The sequence below is a fragment of the Pelophylax lessonae genome (assembly GCF_965119305.1).
Source record: "Pelophylax lessonae genome assembly, chromosome: 3".
In the NCBI taxonomy this organism is placed as follows: domain Eukaryota; kingdom Metazoa; phylum Chordata; class Amphibia; order Anura; family Ranidae; genus Pelophylax; species Pelophylax lessonae.
Genome location: NC_138770.1, coordinates 524,974,779 through 524,994,209, shown reverse-complemented (window position 1 = coordinate 524,994,209; position 19,431 = coordinate 524,974,779).

Here is a 19,431-nt window from a genome sequence, read left to right as displayed (position 1 = left end):
ACCCGGGGCCTATATAAAAGGTAGGGGCCTGGAGCTGCAGCTCCAATAGCCCCTACATTAATCTGGCCCTGAGGAGGAGGACGAGGTAGCCAACACTGCTTCTTTTCAAAAATTTTAAATGAGGGTACACCCCAAAAGAGTGAGAAAGAGCAAAAATGGAACAATGGGTGGGTAAGGTCGGTATCCATTGCTATTCTGCATAAGGTACGGAAAAGTCCCGTGGGATCCATGCCTGGTTCATTTTAATGAACGTGAGCTTGTCCACATTGTCTCTGGACAGGCGGCTGCGCTTGTCTGTTATAACGCCCCCAGCCGTGCTAAATACCCGTTCAGATAATACACTGGCTGCAGGGCACGCCAGCACCTCCAAGGCGTAAAGGGCAAGCTCAGGCCATGTGCCCAATTTGGAGACCCAGAAGTTGAAGGGGGCAGACCCGTCATTCACTACATGTAGGCGTGTGCACACATACTGCTCCACCATGTTGGTAAAATGCTGCCTCCTGCTAAGACGTTCCATCTGAGCTGCTGGTGCTGCTGTTTGTTGTGGCGTGCTGACAAAGCTTTTCCACATTTCGGCCATGCTAACCCTGCCTTCTGAGGTGCTGGCGGTGCCCTGGTTGCGTTGGCGACCTCCTCCTCCTCCTCCTCCTCCTCTGCCTTGTGCTTCCACTGTGGCCCCGCTGTCAGATGGGAATGCCAGCAGCATGGCGTCTACCAGCGTGCGCTTGTACTCGCGCATCTTGCGATCGCGCTCCAGTGAGTGAATTAAGGACGGTACGTTGTCCTTGTAACGGGGATCCAGCAGCGTGGCCACCCAGTAATCAGCACAAGTTAGAATGTGGGCAACTCGGCGGTCGTTGTGGAGACACTGCAGCATGTAATCGCTCATGTGTGCCAGGCTGCCCAGAGGCGACGAAAGGCTGTCCTCTGTGGGAGGTGTATCGTCCGTGTCCTCTGTATCCCCCCAGCCACGCACCAGTGATGGCCATGAGCTGGCCTGGGTGCCACCCTGCTGTGAACATGGTTCCATCTCCTCCTCCAGCTCCTCCTCCTCCTCATCCTCCTCATCCTCCAGAACTGTGCCCCTGCTGGACAATTGTGTCCCTGGCGTTTGTGTGTGCAGGAACCCACCCTCGGAGCCCCTTGCGAATGACTGCCCTGAAAGCCTTTGAAATGTTACCTCTTCATCCTCCTCCTCCTCCTCCTCATCCTGTGCCACATCCTCTTCCATCATCGCCCAAATTGTTTTTTCAAGGAGGCATAGAAGTGGGATAGTTAAGCTGAGAATGGCGTCATTGCCATTGGCCATGTTGGTGGAGTACCCAAAACAGCGCAACAAGGCACAATATATGCAAATGTCAAATATGCAAACTATGCCGCAATTTAATGTTTTTTACACCAAAAGGGTGTGTATTGAATAGCGGAATAGGATAAAAAACTGTGTATCTCACACGTACAAACACAGACTAGGCCCGATTAAATTTTTTCCTACCCTAAAGGGAGGATGAGGAAGAGGAGTATGGAACATGCAGCACCCTCAAATCTTCAGAAGTATGAGATGAACCCCAAAAACTTGGAAAGGTGGATCTCTCTCACACGTACCAACACAGACTATCCCCCAATTTAACTGATCCCCAAAGGTTTTTGATTAAATAGCGGAATAGAAAATATGATCCAAAAAAAGTGTATGTATATCACACGTACACAACCACACTAGGCCCCAATTACTATTGTTTGTACCCCTAAAAGGCTAGGAGTAGGGGGAGTATGGAACAGGCAGCACCCTCAAACCTTCAGAAGTATGAGATGAACCCCAACAACTTGGAAAGGTGGATCTCTCTCACACGTACCAACACAGACTATCCCCCAATTTAACTGATCCCCAAAGGTTTTTGATTAAATAGCGGAATAGAAAATATGATCCAAAAAAAGTGTATGTATATCACACGTACACAACCACACTAGGCCCCAATTACTATTGTTTGTACCCCTAAAAGGCTAGATGAGGAGTAGGGGGAGTATGGAACAGGCAGCACCCTCAAACCTTCAGAAGTATGAGATGAACCCCAACAACTTGGAAAGGTGGATCTCTCTCACACGTACCAACACAGACTATCCCCCAATTTAACTGATCCCCAAAGGTTTTTGATTAAATAGCGGAATAGAAAATATGATCCAAAAAAAGTGTATGTATATCACACGTACACAACCACACTAGGCCCCAATTACTATTGTTTGTACCCCTAAAAGGCTAGATGAGGAGTAGGGGGGGTATGGAACAGGCAGCACCCTCAAACCTTCAGAAGTATGAGATGAACCCCAACAACTTGGAAAGGTGGATCTCTCTCACACGTACCAACACAGACTATCCCCCAATTTAACTGATCCCCAAAGGTTTTTGATTAAATAGCGGAATAGAAAATATGATCCAAAAAAAGTGTATGTATATCACACGTACACAACCACACTAGGCCCCAATTACTATTGTTTGTACCCCTAAAAGGCTAGATGAGGAGTAGGGGGGGTATGGAACAGGCAGCACCCTCAAACCTTCAGAAGTATGAGATGAACCCCAACAACTTGGAAAGGTGGATCTCTCTCACACGTACCAACACAGACTATCCCCCAATTTAACTGATCCCCAAAGGTTTTTGATTAAATAGCGGAATAGAAAATATGATCCAAAAAAAGTGTATGTATATCACACGTACACAACCACACTAGGCCCCAATTACTATTGTTTGTACCCCTAAAAGGCTAGATGAGGAGTAGGGGGAGTATGGAACAGGCAGCACCCTCAAACCTTCAGAAGTATGAGATGAACCCCAACAACTTGGAAAGGTGGATCTCTCTCACACGTACCAACACAGACTATCCCCCAATTTAACTGATCCCCAAAGGTTTTTGATTAAATAGCGGAATAGAAAATATGATCCAAAAAAAGTGTATTTATATCACACGTACACAACCACACTAGGCCCCAATTACTATTGTTTGTACCCCTAAAAGGCTAGATGAGGAGTAGGGGGAGTATGGAACAGGCAGCACCCTCAAACCTTCAGAAGTATGAGATGAACCCCAACAACTTGGAAAGGTGGATCTCTCTCACACGTACCAACACAGACTATCCCCCAATTTAACTGATCCCCAAAGGTTTTTGATTAAATAGCGGAATAGAAAATATGATCCAAAAAAAGTGTATGTATATCACACGTACACAACCACACTAGGCCCCAATTACTATTGTTTGTACCCCTAAAAGGCTAGATGAGGAGTAGGGGGGGTATGGAACAGGCAGCACCCTCAAACCTTCAGAAGTATGAGATGAACCCCAACAACTTGGAAAGGTGGATCTCTCTCACACGTACCAACACAGACTATCCCCCAATTTAACTGATCCCCAAAGGTTTTTGATTAAATAGCGGAATAGAAAATATGATCCAAAAAAAGTGTATGTATATCACACGTACACAACCACACTAGGCCCCAATTACTATTGTTTGTACCCCTAAAAGGCTAGGAGTAGGGGGAGTATGGAACAGGCAGCACCCTCAAACCTTCAGAAGTATGAGATGAACCCCAACAACTTGGAAAGGTGGATCTCTCTCACACGTACCAACACAGACTATCCCCCAATTTAACTGATCCCCAAAGGTTTTTGATTAAATAGCGGAATAGAAAATATGATCCAAAAAAAGTGTATGTATATCACACGTACACAACCACACTAGGCCCCAATTACTATTGTTTGTACCCCTAAAAGGCTAGATGAGGAGTAGGGGGAGTATGGAACAGGCAGCACCCTCAAACCTTCAGAAGTATGAGATGAACCCCAACAACTTGGAAAGGTGGATCTCTCTCACACGTACCAACACAGACTATCCCCCAATTTAACTGATCCCCAAAGGTTTTTGATTAAATAGCGGAATAGAAAATATGATCCAAAAAAAGTGTATGTATATCACACGTACACAACCACACTAGGCCCCAATTACTATTGTTTGTACCCCTAAAAGGCTAGATGAGGAGTAGGGGGGGTATGGAACAGGCAGCACCCTCAAACCTTCAGAAGTATGAGATGAACCCCAACAACTTGGAAAGGTGGATCTCTCTCACACGTACCAACACAGACTATCCCCCAATTTAACTGATCCCCAAAGGTTTTTGATTAAATAGCGGAATAGAAAATATGATCCAAAAAAAGTGTATGTATATCACACGTACACAACCACACTAGGCCCCAATTACTATTGTTTGTACCCCTAAAAGGCTAGATGAGGAGTAGGGGGGGTATGGAACAGGCAGCACCCTCAAACCTTCAGAAGTATGAGATGAACCCCAACAACTTGGAAAGGTGGATCTCTCTCACACGTACCAACACAGACTATCCCCCAATTTAACTGATCCCCAAAGGTTTTTGATTAAATAGCGGAATAGAAAATATGATCCAAAAAAAGTGTATGTATATCACACGTACACAACCACACTAGGCCCCAATTACTATTGTTTGTACCCCTAAAAGGCTAGATGAGGAGTAGGGGGAGTATGGAACAGGCAGCACCCTCAAACCTTCAGAAGTATGAGATGAACCCCAACAACTTGGAAAGGTGGATCTCTCTCACACGTACCAACACAGACTATCCCCCAATTTAACTGATCCCCAAAGGTTTTTGATTAAATAGCGGAATAGAAAATATGATCCAAAAAAAGTGTATTTATATCACACGTACACAACCACACTAGGCCCCAATTACTATTGTTTGTACCCCTAAAAGGCTAGATGAGGAGTAGGGGGAGTATGGAACAGGCAGCACCCTCAAACCTTCAGAAGTATGAGATGAACCCCAACAACTTGGAAAGGTGGATCTCTCTCACACGTACCAACACAGACTATCCCCCAATTTAACTGATCCCCAAAGGTTTTTGATTAAATAGCGGAATAGAAAATATGATCCAAAAAAAGTGTATGTATATCACACGTACACAACCACACTAGGCCCCAATTACTATTGTTTGTACCCCTAAAAGGCTAGATGAGGAGTAGGGGGGGTATGGAACAGGCAGCACCCTCAAACCTTCAGAAGTATGAGATGAACCCCAACAACTTGGAAAGGTGGATCTCTCTCACACGTACCAACACAGACTATCCCCCAATTTAACTGATCCCCAAAGGTTTTTGATTAAATAGCGGAATAGAAAATATGATCCAAAAAAAGTGTATGTATATCACACGTACACAACCACACTAGGCCCCAATTACTATTGTTTGTACCCCTAAAAGGCTAGATGAGGAGTAGGGGGGGTATGGAACAGGCAGCACCCTCAAACCTTCAGAAGTATGAGATGAACCCCAACAACTTGGAAAGGTGGATCTCTCTCACACGTACCAACACAGACTATCCCCCAATTTAACTGATCCCCAAAGGTTTTTGATTAAATAGCGGAATAGAAAATATGATCCAAAAAAAGTGTATGTATATCACACGTACACAACCACACTGGGCCCCAATTACTATTGTTTGTACCCCTAAAAGGCTAGGAGTAGGGGGAGTATGGAACAGGCAGCACCCTCAAACCTTCAGAAGTATGAGATGAACCCCAACAACTTGGAAAGGTGGATCTCTCTCACACATACCAACACAGACTATCCCCCAATTTAACTGATCCCCAAAGGTTTTTGATTAAATAGCGGAATAGAAAATATGATCCAAAAAAAGTGTATGTATATCACACGTACACAACCACACTAGGCCCCAATTACTATTGTTTGTACCCCTAAAAGGCTAGATGAGGAGTAGGGGGAGTATGGAACAGGCAGCACCCTCAAACCTTCAGAAGTATGAGATGAACCCCAACAACTTGGAAAGGTGGATCTCTCTCACACGTACCAACACAGACTATCCCCCAATTTAACTGATCCCCAAAGGTTTTTGATTAAATAGCGGAATAGAAAATATGATCCAAAAAAAGTGTATGTATATCACACGTACACAACCACACTAGGCCCCAATTACTATTGTTTGTACCCCTAAAAGGCTAGATGAGGAGTAGGGGGAGTATGGAACAGGCAGCACCCTCAAACCTTCAGAAGTATGAGATGAACCCCAACAACTTGGAAAGGTGGATCTCTCTCACACGTACCAACACAGACTATCCCCCAATTTAACTGATCCCCAAAGGTTTTTGATTAAATAGCGGAATAGAAAATATGATCCAAAAAAAGTGTATGTATATCACACGTACACAACCACACTAGGCCCCAATTACTATTGTTTGTACCCCTAAAAGGCTAGATGAGGAGTAGGGGGGGTATGGAACAGGCAGCACCCTCAAACCTTCAGAAGTATGAGATGAACCCCAACAACTTGGAAAGGTGGATCTCTCTCACACGTACCAACACAGACTATCCCCCAATTTAACTGATCCCCAAAGGTTTTTGATTAAATAGCGGAATAGAAAATATGATCCAAAAAAAGTGTATGTATATCACACGTACACAACCACACTAGGCCCCAATTACTATTGTTTGTACCCCTAAAAGGCTAGATGAGGAGTAGGGGGGGTATGGAACAGGCAGCACCCTCAAATCTTCAGAAGTATGAGATGAACCCCAAAAACTTGGAAAGGTGGATCTCTCTCACACGTACCAACACAGACTATCCCCCAATTTAACTGATCCCCAAAGGTTTTTGATTAAATAGCGGAATAGAAAATATGATCCAAAAAAAGTGTATGTATATCACACGTACACAACCACACTAGGCCCCAATTACTATTGTTTGTACCCCTAAAAGGCTAGATGAGGAGTAGGGGGAGTATGGAACAGGCAGCACCCTCAAATCTTCAGAAGTATGAGATTGTGTTCACTGTACCCCACAAAGATTGAGTTCACTGCACCCCACAATGATTGTGTTCACTGCACCCCACAAAGATTGTGTTCACTGCACCTCACAAAGATTGTGTTCACTGTACCCCCCAAAGATTGTGTTCACTGCACCCCACAAAGATTCTGTTCACTGTACCCCACAAAGATTGTGTTCACTGCACCCTAAAAGGATGTTGTTCACTGCACCCCACAAAGATTGTGTTCACTGCACCCTAAAAGGATGTTGTTCACTGCACCCCAAAAAGATTGTGTTCACTGTACCCCCCCAAAGATTGTGTTCACTGCACCCCACAAAGATTGTGTTCACTGCACCCCAAAAAGATTGTGTTCACTGTACCCCCCAAAGATTGTGTTCACTGCACCCCAAAAAGATTGTGTTCACTGTACCCCCCAAAGATTGTGTTCACTGCACCCCACAAAGATTCTGTTCACTGTACCCCACAAAGATTGTGTTCACTGCACCCCAAAAAGATTGTGTTCACTGTACCCCCCCAAAGATTGTGTTCACTGCACCCCACAAAGATTCTGTTCACTGCACCCCACAAAGGATTTTGTTCACTGCACCCCAAAAAGATTGTGTTCACTGCACCCCAAAAAGGATTTTGATCACTGCACCCCAAAAAGGATGTTGTTCACTGCACCCCAAAAATGATTTTGTTCACTCCACCCCAAAAAGATTGTGTTCACTGCACCCCACAAAGATTGTGTTCACTGCACCCCAAAAAGATTGTGTTCACTGTACCCCCCAAAGATTGTGTTCACTGCACCCCACAAAGATTCTGTTCACTGTACCCCACAAAGATTGTGTTCACTGCACCCCAAAAAAGATTGTGTTCACTGCACCCCAAAAAGGATGTTGTTCACTGCACCCCAAAAAGGATGTTGTTCACTCCACCCCAAAAAGATTGTGTTCACTGCACCCCACAAAGATTGTGTTCACTGCACCCCAAAAAGATTGTGTTCACTGCACCCCAAAAAGGATTTTGTTCACTGCACCCCAAAAAGGATGTTGTTCACTCCACCCCAAAAAGATTGTGTTCACTGCACCCCAAAAAGATTGTGTTCACTGCACCCCACAAAGGATTTTGTTCACTGCACCCCAAAAAGATTGTGTTCACTGCACCCCAAAAAGGATGTTGTTCACTGCACCCCAAAAAGGATTTTGTTCACTGCACCCCAAAAAGATTGTGTTCACTGCACCCCACAAAGGATTTTGTTCACTGCACCCCACAAAGATTGTGTTCACTGCACACCAAAAAGGATTGTGTTCACTGCACCCCAAAAAGATTTTGTTCACTGCACCCCAAAAAGATTGTGTTCACTGCAGCCCAAAAAGATTGTGTTCACTGCAGCCCAAAAAGATTGTGTTCACTGCAGCCCAAAAAGATTGTGTTCACTGCAGCCCAAAAAGATTGTGTTCACTGCAGCTCACCCACAGAAAAATGGATGTGGATCACTGACACCTGCCTATCTCCAATCCCACACCACACAGCAATATCGATTGTAGTTTGTAGAACACAGTTTCCCTAAAATTCAGCAGACTCTGTCCCTAACAGGATTGAGAAGAGATCGTAGATCAGGATTGAGTGCAGATTCACCCCACCCCCCACACAGCAATATCGATTGTAGTTTGTAGAAGACACTGACCCTATAATTCAGCAGACTCTATCCCTAAAATGCCTACAACTCGCCCTGCCTAAACACTCCGACCTGTCCCTCAATTCTATCCGGACACAAATGGTTTTTTCCTGCCTATCTGTCCCTAATCAGCAGCCAGCACATTGATGTGTGCTCTGTCCCTTAGCTAAGCAGCAGAATGACGCTGCTGCGGCGGCTGCCTCGAACTTATAAAGACTTGGTCACATGCTTCAGACGGCCAATGACAGCTACTAAGACATTTGCAGGCATGGCTGGGATGGCTTAAGGCACACCAGTTAAACGATTGTTGATTGGCTGTTGAAAGCCCGCCATGAAAAGAGCGCCAAAGCATGCAAAACCCGGAAATAAAACGACCGAACACGGATTTTTACCCGAACATACAGTAAAGTGTCCGTGTCCGTGTTCGGGTAAAAAAAATCCAATTATTCGGTACGAACACGAATAATACAGTCCGTGTTCGCTCAACACTAATGGTAAGTACTTGATAGGTTTGTTCAGGAGAGTACTAGATGGTATCAGGTAGAGTGCAGATAGGTTAGTAATCGAGTATGGTGACAGGTGGTAAGGACAGCAGATGACAATTACAGGATAGACTAACCCAGTGCAAGGATAGATGGTAGTAGACTTAAGAACTAGCAATCTATGTAACAGTGCAGATGATAGATGGTAGTAGACTCAAGAGCTAGCAATCTATGTAACAGTGCAGATAGTGGATGGTAGTAGGCTCAAGAGCTAGCAATCTATGCAACAGTGCAGATGATAGATAGTGTAAGTAGGTTATGGAGGATTCCCCTGCGGGGTACTTATCACTAGTAAATGTTAGTAGTAGAGGGGTCCAGTAGAGAGGGGAAGATCCGGTAGCGAGATACAGGGATCACTAGCGAGGTTCCGGTCTGCTCCAGGTAGAAGCAACCAGCTGCAGGTTCCGACAGCAAGACAGCCTTGAAAGCATGTGGATACACAAGGCAGGTTGAACGAACGATGTGAGTGAGAACGCCAGCGGTTGAAATAGCCACTCTGCGGCGCTCAGCGATGACATCATCTGTCTTAAAGGTGTATGCGTACCACCTAGTAAGAAAGGTGGGATGCATATTTGGAAGGAAATAGATTATTAAGGGTACCAGAGGTACCAGAATCTTACAGTACCCCCCCCCTTAAGGCCGGCTCCGGAAGGCCTATAGCACTGGTTTCTCTGGGTATTTCGAGTGAAACCTTCGTATAAGCCTAGGTGCATGAACATCAGAGGTATCCAACCAGGTGTCGTCTTGGGGTCCATAGTTCTTCCATCTTATGAGATACTGGAGTCTTCCTCTATGGATGCGAGAATCCAAAATCTCTTTGATCTCATATTCTTCTCTGCCTTCAACTTGTATTGGAGGTGGAGGCAAGATGGTAGGCCTTATTCCTTGGTTAGGAACATGGGGCTTCAGTAGCGACACATGGAAGATGGGATGGATCTTAAGATCTGCTGGTAAGGTGAGCTGTACTGCAGCTTTTCCAATAAGTTTCTTAATTGGGAAGGGTCCCAAAAATAGAGGTCCAAGTTTTTTGCTAGGGATTTTTAATCTTAAGTTTCTTGTTGATAGCCAAACAAGGTCCCCAATAGCATACTGAGGAGAAGGTCTTCTACGAAGGTCGTAGTACCTTTTTTGTTGACTATGAGCGTGTGATATAGTGGTATTGAGTAAACCCAGAGAGTCTTTTATTTGGGTAAGTTAATCCGAGGCTACTGGGTTACTTGATGGCAGGATGCGTGGTGGAAGAAGAGTGGGATGAAAGCCATAATTCAAGTAGAACAGACTTTGCTTAGTAGTACTGTGGGTTGCATTGTTGTAAGCAAATTCCGCCAGAGGGAGGAGATCCACCCAATCATCCTGTAAGTATGATGTATAGCAACGTAGATATTGCTCAATGCACTGGTTGACTCTTTCAGTCTGTCCGTTGGTCTGAGGATGGTATGGAGAAGTGAGCTTTCGCTCAATCCGTAATATTTGACAAAGTGCTTGCCAAAATTTAGAGATGAACTGTGAACCACGGTCGGACAAAAGAGTCTTTGGAATTCCATGCAACTTGAACACATGTTTCATCAGTAGTTCCGCTGTTTGTTTAGACGAAGGTAGTCTACGGATAGCAATGAAATGTGCCATCTTTGTCAAGTTGTCCACTGACACTAGAATGGTATTAAATCCCTTAGAAGGTGGTAGTTCTACTATAAAGTCTAAGGATATAACTTCCCATGGAACCTGGGGTATTGGTAGACTGCAGAGTAGACCAGATGGTTTTGTAGTGTCAATCTTGGACCTTGCACAGATGTCACATGAGGAAACAAATTTTTGTACAGACGTCTTCATATCAGGCCACCAAAACTGCCTGGTAAGCAAATTAAGGGTTTTTGTCATACCCATATGTCCTGCCATGGGCACATCATGTGACAACTCCAAGATCTTGGTGCGCATAGTAGGGGGTATGTAAAGTTTGTCGTTGTAATAGAGGAAGCCTTCTGCATCAGTACTCAGTTGTGGTGGAGGTGAATCCAATCCTATACTGTGCAAAATCTCTTCCTTCAAGGAACGGACAACACCAATAATACGTTCATAGGGTATTATGGGAATGGAAGGTATTTCGGCGCAGTTATCTTCGATTAATCGTGATAGCGCATCCGCTTTTTTATTTTTGTCTGCAGGCGTGTAGGTCACTAGGAAGTTGAATCTTAGGAAGAATAATGACCATCGTACCTGTCGGTGGGAGAGAGTTTTGTTAGTCTGGAGGTATTGAAGGTTTTTATGATCTGTATATATGAGTATTGGTAACTGGGTACCTTCGAGTAGATGTCGCCAATTCTCCAGTGCCAGTTTTATGGCAAGTAACTCCTTTTCACCTACTGGGTAGTTCACCTCTGGGCTGCTTAGTGATTTTGAAAAGAAAGCAACTGGGTGGAGTGGTGAAGTATTTGTTGGTCGTTGGGAGAGAACTGCTCCTACTGCCATATTTGACGCATCTACCTCCAGAATATATTGGAGGGATGGGTCTGGATGGCGTAGTATGGGAGCAGAGGTAAAGCTTGATTTTAACAAGCAGAAAGCTTGATTCGCTTCTTCTGACCATTTGAATGGTTTCTTTATACTTGTCAGTTGTGTGAGAGGTCTCACAATAGCGGAAAAGTTCTTGATGAACTTCCTATAGAAGTTGGAGAATCCAAGGAATCGCTGTAATGCCTTACGAGTTGTTGGTATAGGCCAGTCTAGAATACAGGATATCTTGCTCATATCCATCTTAATTCCAGTTTTGGATATGATGTATCCTAGAAATAATATTTCTTCCTTATGAAATAAGCATTTTTTTTTAATTTCACGTATAGATTGTGTGAGAGTAATCTGGATAACACAAGTCTTACATGTTTTATATGTTCAGGCATAGATCGCGAATAGATAAGTATATCGTCCAGGTATACTACGACACAGACATCAAGTAAGTCTCTAAAGATGTCGTTTATGAACCTTTGGAAGGCTGTGGGAGCATTACACAACCCGAATGGCATCACAAGATATTCGAATAATCCGTATCTGGTTCTGAATGCTGTTTTCCACTCATCTCCGTCACGGATTCGGATTAGGTTGTATGCCCCTTTCAGGTCTAATTTAGAGAAGTAAGTAGCCCCGCGCACTTGTTCAATGAGTTCAGGGATGAGCGGCAAAGGATAGCGATCCTTTATCGTAATCGTGTTTAATTGCCTATAATCGATAATAGGCCTAAGACTGGAATCCTTATTGCGGACAAAGAAAAGTCCTGCAGCTGTGGAAGAAGTAGAGGGTCTGATGAACCCTTTTTTCAAATTCTCATCCAAGTATTCCTTGAGATGAGAAAGTTCATCCTGTGAAAGGGGATAAACATGACCGAAAGGCAATTTGCTGTTAGGGAGTAGATCGATTGTGCAATCATAATCCCTATGGGGAGGCAACACTTGAGCATTTTTCTCAAGGAATACTTTGGACAGATCCTGATAGCATAGTGGTGCAATCTCATCTGACACCACAGACAGGATCTTTCCATAAAATGGGAGGTTACACGTAATCTCACAATAGTGAGAAGGGAAGGCCAAAGTCCGTCTTTTCCAATCTATGATTGGTTGGTGTGTGTGTAACCAGGGAAGTCCCAAAATAATGGAAAAATGGGGTGAGGATAGTATATCAAAGGTGATGGTCTCCACATGAGACTCGTTGGCAGTGGCAAGGAGTGCCTGTGTCTGGTTGGTGATTGGACCAGAAGACAATGGAATACCGTTAATAAAACTAACAGAAACAGGTTTAAGCTTTGAAATAATAGGTATTTTATTTAAGGTAACAAAACGTATATCAATATAGTTTCCACAAGATCCAGTGTCGATCATAGCCTTTGTGGTGATCCTAGTCTGGTCCCACTGTAATGTTAAATGAACAAAAAGATAGGGGTTAGAAAAGGAAGTCGTTAATCCTTCCTAGCAAGACATGTGAACACTCACCCTCTTTTTTGCGGACAAGGGGACAGACGCATATCAAATGATCCGGGGATGCGCAGTACATGCAGAGATTTCTGGATCTCCTTCTGGATCGTTCAGTAGTTAATAAAGGTGGACGTATAGTTCCTACCTCCATGGGAGTAGGGTCAACGGCCGCAATCTGAGAAGGACTAGTTAATGGCATTCCCATTTTTTCAGCCCTTCTTTCTCGTAGTCGTCTGTCGATGTTGATACTAAGTTGTATCAAGGCATCCAAGGTGCCAGGTAAATCCGCTCGGGCGAGCTCGTCTTTAACAGCTCCTGATAACCCGAGTCTGAATTGAGTTCGCAGAGATGTATCATTCCACCCTGAATCAAGGGTCCATCTTTTGAACTCTGCTACAAAGTCTTCTACAGGTCTCCATCCTTGTTTTAAAGCCCTTAATTGAATATCAGCAGTACTCTGCCTATTGGTGTCTTCATATAAACTAGCGAGTTCTGCTAGAAATAAAGAATAGGAATTGAGAATCTGATCATTTTTCAAGAGAGATTCTGCTCAGGCCCGGGGATCACCCGTTAAGTATGAAATAACGGTACAGACTTTAATCTGATCAGTAGAGTATGTACGAGGTTTTAACAAAAAAAGCAATTGACATGCGTTTTTGAATTCACTAAATTTTTTCCGATCACCTGTAAACACTAGGGGAGGGTTTATTTTAGGTTCAGGGGGCTGAACAGTAGTAAGCCGTGAGAGACGGGTTACCTGCTGCGTCAGAGTCTGATTCTCTTCTTTTACTTCAGTAAGAGCAAGTATTAACGCATTTACTTGTTGTGTTAATTGTGTCACTTGAGTGGGTAATTCTGCTGAATCCATTTTTTTTTTCTGGTTCGTTCAATCTGTAACGCTCCTGCGTTTTTGTAGTAGGCTGGATATGCAGCTGCAAAATCTCCACTCAGTAGTCATGTAGAGATGTGTTGAATAACCAGATCCAACTCTCCAGACTCATCACTGTGGGCCTGTCAGCTTCAACATACAGAAATATACACACTCAATAAGATGTTCCTGGAGTGGTGGAATGTATATGACAGTATGAAGGTGTTGTGCTGAAGGGACAGGTGTGAACAGTGATAGAGATGGTAAGAGAGAGTGCAGATAGGTTAGTAATCGAGTATGGTGACAGGTGGTAAGGACAGCAGATGACAATTACAGGATAGACTAACCCAGTGCAAGGATAGATGGTAGTAGACTTAAGAACTAGCAATCTATGTAACAGTGCAGATGATAGATGGTAGTAGACTCAAGAGCTAGCAATCTATGTAACAGTGCAGATAGTGGATGGTAGTAGGCTCAAGAGCTAGCAATCTATGCAACAGTGCATATGATAGATAGTGTAAGTAGGTTATGGAGGATTCCCCTGCGGGGTACTTATCACTAGTAAATGTTAGTAGTAGAGGGGTCCAGTAGAGAGGGGAAGATCCGGTAGCGAGATACAGGGATCACTAGCGAGGTTCCGGTCTGCTCCAGGTAGAAGCAACCAGCTGGAGGTTCCGACAGCAAGACAGGCTTGAAAGCATGTGGATACACAAGGCAGGTTGAACGAACGATGTGAGTGAGAACGCCGGCGGTTGAAATAGCCGCTCTGCGGTGCTCAGCGATGACATCATCTGTCTTAAAGGTGTATGCGTACCACCTAGTAAGAAAGGTGGGACGCATATTTGGAAGGAAATAGATTATTAAGGGTACCAGAGGTACCAGAATCTTACAGCTTGATAGGCTGCTCCAGCAGAAACGTGTGGTTAACGACTACCTGTATAAACTCTGCGGCAGGACAGGTTCTGGGGAGCTTGGGTTTTTTTCACCTTGCCAGTGGCTGCTCATGCACGAAGCATGCAGACTTCTTTGACCATTTGATGAGATCACCAAACTGGTCAGTCACGGCCAGGGCGCCATCAGTGACATAGTACTTTACACCTTCTTTCTGGAGCGTGCATTGCGTTGTGTCATTGATCAAGCCGTCGAGGAGCAAGAGCAGGAAGATGAGGAAGTCGCAATGTTGGATGAATTCCCAGAGGGTGCTACTCCATCTGAGACAAGTCAACAACAGGAGTCTGAAGAGGAGTCAGAGGAGGATGGTGCCGGGGCAGATGAGGACGAGCAAGAAGAGCATGCTTTAAACCTGTCTGGGATCCCTGGAGTTGTCCGTGGATGGGGGGAGGGGAACGAGGACGAGATTATCCTGGATGATGAGCTGGAGCCAGGCCACTACACTGTGTCCAGTTTATTGCGAATGGGGGCGTTCATGCTCCAGTGTTTTAAGTGGGACCCCCGTATCAAAAGCATAAAGGGTGAGGACTAGTACTGGGTGGCAACTTACTTATACCCCCGGTACAAACAAAAAATGGCGGAAATGTTACCACCATCCCAGAGGGCAGTCAGAATGTGGCACTTCCAGGCCTTGCTGCGAGAAATGCTGCATTCTGCTTTTGTGTGCACTGGCAGAGGAATTTCCAGTCACAGAGAGACAGTTGCGGGTAGCAATCCAACAGCACCTGCAAGAAGAGGGCGGTTTGAAGATGTATTGGTGAATTCAGATATGAGATCCTTCTTTCAGCCGACCCATCGACAGCTGTACTTCGGATCCAGCATCAGGGAACACCTAGACCGACAGGTGTCCGACTACATCGGGTTAACAGCCGATGTAGACTCTCTGAGGAGTGATGAACCCCTGGACTACTGGGTGGGCAGGCTTGACCTCTGGCCAGAGCTTGCACAATTTGCAATGGAACTGTTGGCTTGCCCCACGTCCAGTGTCCTGTCCGAAAGGATGTTCAGCGCAGCAGGGGGGATTGTGAGTGACCAATAAGCACACTCGCCTAGCTCATGACAGTGTTGACTACCTCACATTTAAAAAAATGAATGAAGCATGGATCTCTGAGGAATTCAACACTTGTGACTAGTAGACCATGTTTGATTACAATTCCTCATGCCAGGCCACAAATATCCGCCAGACCGCCATCCACCCGCAACAATTCATTTTCCTTGTCTTTGGTAAATACAGCGGCAGAAAAGGCATTTCATGTCCATTGAATGCCTAATTTTTGGGGCCTTTTATGGCTGACACTTACTTCTATACCCTGTAAATGCCTAATGTACCTTCAGCCACAGAATACAAGATTCTTAGCTATCAGGTAAACCCATGTGGGCTAATTTTTGGGGCCTTTCGTGGCAGGGCAACTTTTCCAATTGCAATACTTCTGTTATGACATTGTCCATGTGGTGGGAATATTTGTGCACAGCTAGTAAGTCTTTTGTGGCTGCGTATGACCTAAAGGTTTTAAAAGTTTGCCTCCCATTAAAGTCAATTGGGCCCGCTGCGAACTTGCGGTTCGCGGACATTTGAGAATGTTTGCAGCTAACATTCACAAACCGCCCCGGCCGATGTTCATCCATCACTGACAGTTCTTCAAATCTCATCAGTTCTTTGATGACATTTGGAAGATGTATTCTAGGGTTACTAATGTAGAACAAAATATCATCTGCATATGCTGCAATTTTGTGTTCATCCTGCCAAATCTTCACTCCTTTTATATCTACATTGTTTCTAATAGATGCCAACAAAGGTTCTAATGCTAGGACGAACAACAGGGGTGAGAGAGGGAAACCCTGTCTCATTGCTCATCCTGACCTCACCTGACAGACTGCCATTTACTTTTACCTGGGCAGATGGATTTATATATAGAGCTCATATCCAGTAGTTCAACCTAGGTCCAACAACTAGATTATTTACTGTTTCAGCTATGAACTCCCAGTCCACCCTGTCAAATGCTTTTTCAGCATCAATTGACAGGAGGGCCAGGACCCCCAGGCTTTTAGACCTATGCACGAACAATTTTGTTCTGTTCCCGTTATCTTTTCCCTCTCTTCCGGGGATGAATCCTGTCTGATCTACATGGATCTATTCCAGCATTGGGTTTTTCAGTCGGGTAGCCAAGATGTTTGCGTATAATTTTGTATCTGTATTAAATAGTGATATTGGCCTATAGCTAGAACATAGGGTAAGATCTTTCCCCTCTTTAGAAACTACTGTTATATGCGCCTGCAATTATTCAGTGCTCATTTCCCCTTTATCACTTGTCTCATTTATATATAAACAGATTTTTTGGGCCAATATTTTCTTAAATCTCTTTTAGTAACTAGTTGTATAACTGTCTGGGCCAGGGCTTTTTCGAGTTGGAGTATTTTTTAAAGCCTCTCTTGTCACGGTTCTCACCATGCCATACAGACAGCCAGGTGTACCTTGATGTTCTGTCCTGTTATCCTACCTCTGAGCCACACTTCAGCTCATATGGATCAAGTCTTGTTTATCTGACATTGCCTGCAGCACTAGGGGGCTGGACTTTACCTGTGTATTCTCCTGTCTCTCATTGTCCACCTGAAGCTAATTGCTTGTTTAAGCAAGGTATAAAACACTGCCTCTCCCTGGGAGCAGTGTCAGTTCATTGATCATTGTTCCTGTTTCACAGACTTAGTTCCTGTGTTTCCACACTGACTCTGGCTTCTTTCCGTACCTTCACTCCGTGTTGATCCTGCGACCTTATCTTCCTCCCATCTCCTGATCCTTATCCGGACTCGTGTCATCCAGTGACTACAGTTATTCCTGGACTTCCCTTCCATTGTATTCCTGCCGGTCCTGCTTATTGGAGCACCTTTCCTGCCAAGCCCCCCCGTGCACAGATTCACAGCCCAGGTGGCTTCCTTACCTGGTCACCTTGGACTGTGGATACCTGCAAGTGTGAGCGTACATCTCTGCGATACAGACTCCAACAAAGGTAAACCCTGACATCTCTTACTTCTTTCTGGGAAATTGATGCCACTAAGGCTAATCATTTCCTTGTGTCTATTTTAGGGAGTTTTGAATCTTGAATATATTCCACAATTTTTTTTTCTATATCGTTCCACCTCAGGTATATCTTCTTGACGAACAGTACAAAGGTTATTATAATAATTTTGGAAAGCACAAGCTATTTCTGTAGTAGAGAACACCATTTCTCCTTTACTATTCTTTTTTTTTTTCTTCAATTATTTGATTCTTACTTTTTAATGGTCCAGACAGGAATTTTCCCGGTCTATTACCCCACTTATATCTCTTTTAGCCACCCTATTAAAACACTGTCTTGTCTCTTCCTCAATAGGTCCTTATAAAGTAAGTTTAGAGGCTGAAACACAAAAAGCTTTTTAACCGCTTGCCGACTGCGCACAGTATATTTACTGCGGCAGTCGGCCCCGGCCAGGCAGAGTGACGTAGGTCTACGTCGCTCGCCTGTCACTCCTTCCAGAGCCAATAGCGGGCGGGCGCGCGCCCGCTGAGGCGCGCGCCCGCCTCGGCTCGTTCACGGAGGAGTGCGGGAGTGTGACTGGCGGACCCGATGTCCGCCGGTCACACTACGATCGCCGGTACAGCGGGAGAAAGACAGAGCGGCTTGTGTAAACAAGCCACCTGTCAGTTCTCCCTGTGTAAAAGTGAAGATCAAACAGTTCTACTATGTAGAACTGTTGATCTTTGTTTTTACACTAGTAGACCTGTCCCTGCACAGTTAGAATCACGCCCCTAGGACACACTTAACCCCTCCCTGTCCAATACTGTTAACCCCTTCCCTGCCAGTGTCATTTTTGCAGTAACAGTGCATATATATAGCACTGATTACTGCAGTAATGTCACTGGTACCCCCAAAAGTGTCAAAAATGTCAGTCAAGGGTCCGATCTGTCCGCCGCAATGTCGCAGTACCGCAAAAAAAATCGCAGATCGCCGCCATTACTCGTTAAAAAAAAAAACACCAAAAATGACAAAAATCTTTCCCTTTGTTAGTAAACGCGATAACTTTTGCGCAAACCAATCAAAATACGCTTTTTGCGATTTTTTTTACCAAACATAGGTAGCGTAAAACAAATTGGCCGAAAATTTTAAAAAATTTTGATTTTTACATTTTTTTTTGGGGGAATTTCATATAAAAAAAAGTGAAAAATATTGTTGTTTTTGCAAAAATTACGCTCTTTTTTTGTTTATAGCGCGTGATCAAAAAATCGCACAGGTGATCAAATACCACCAAAAGAAAGCTCTGTTTGTGGGAAAAAAAGGACGTGAAATTCGTTTAGGTACAGCGTCGCACGACCGCGCGATTGTCCGTTAAAGTCACGCAGTAAAAAATCGCAAAATAACCCCTGGTCTTTTAGCAGGAAAATCCTCCGGTGGTAAAGTGGTTAACACCAAAGCTTTTTGTGTTTCAGCCTCTAAACTTACTTTATGTTTCTGTTCCAACTCATGTAATTCTGATATTAATCTATTCATGTTTGCAGTTCTTTCTCTTTTTTTCCTGCAACCTGCTGGGATAAATATTCCTCTAATGTAAGTT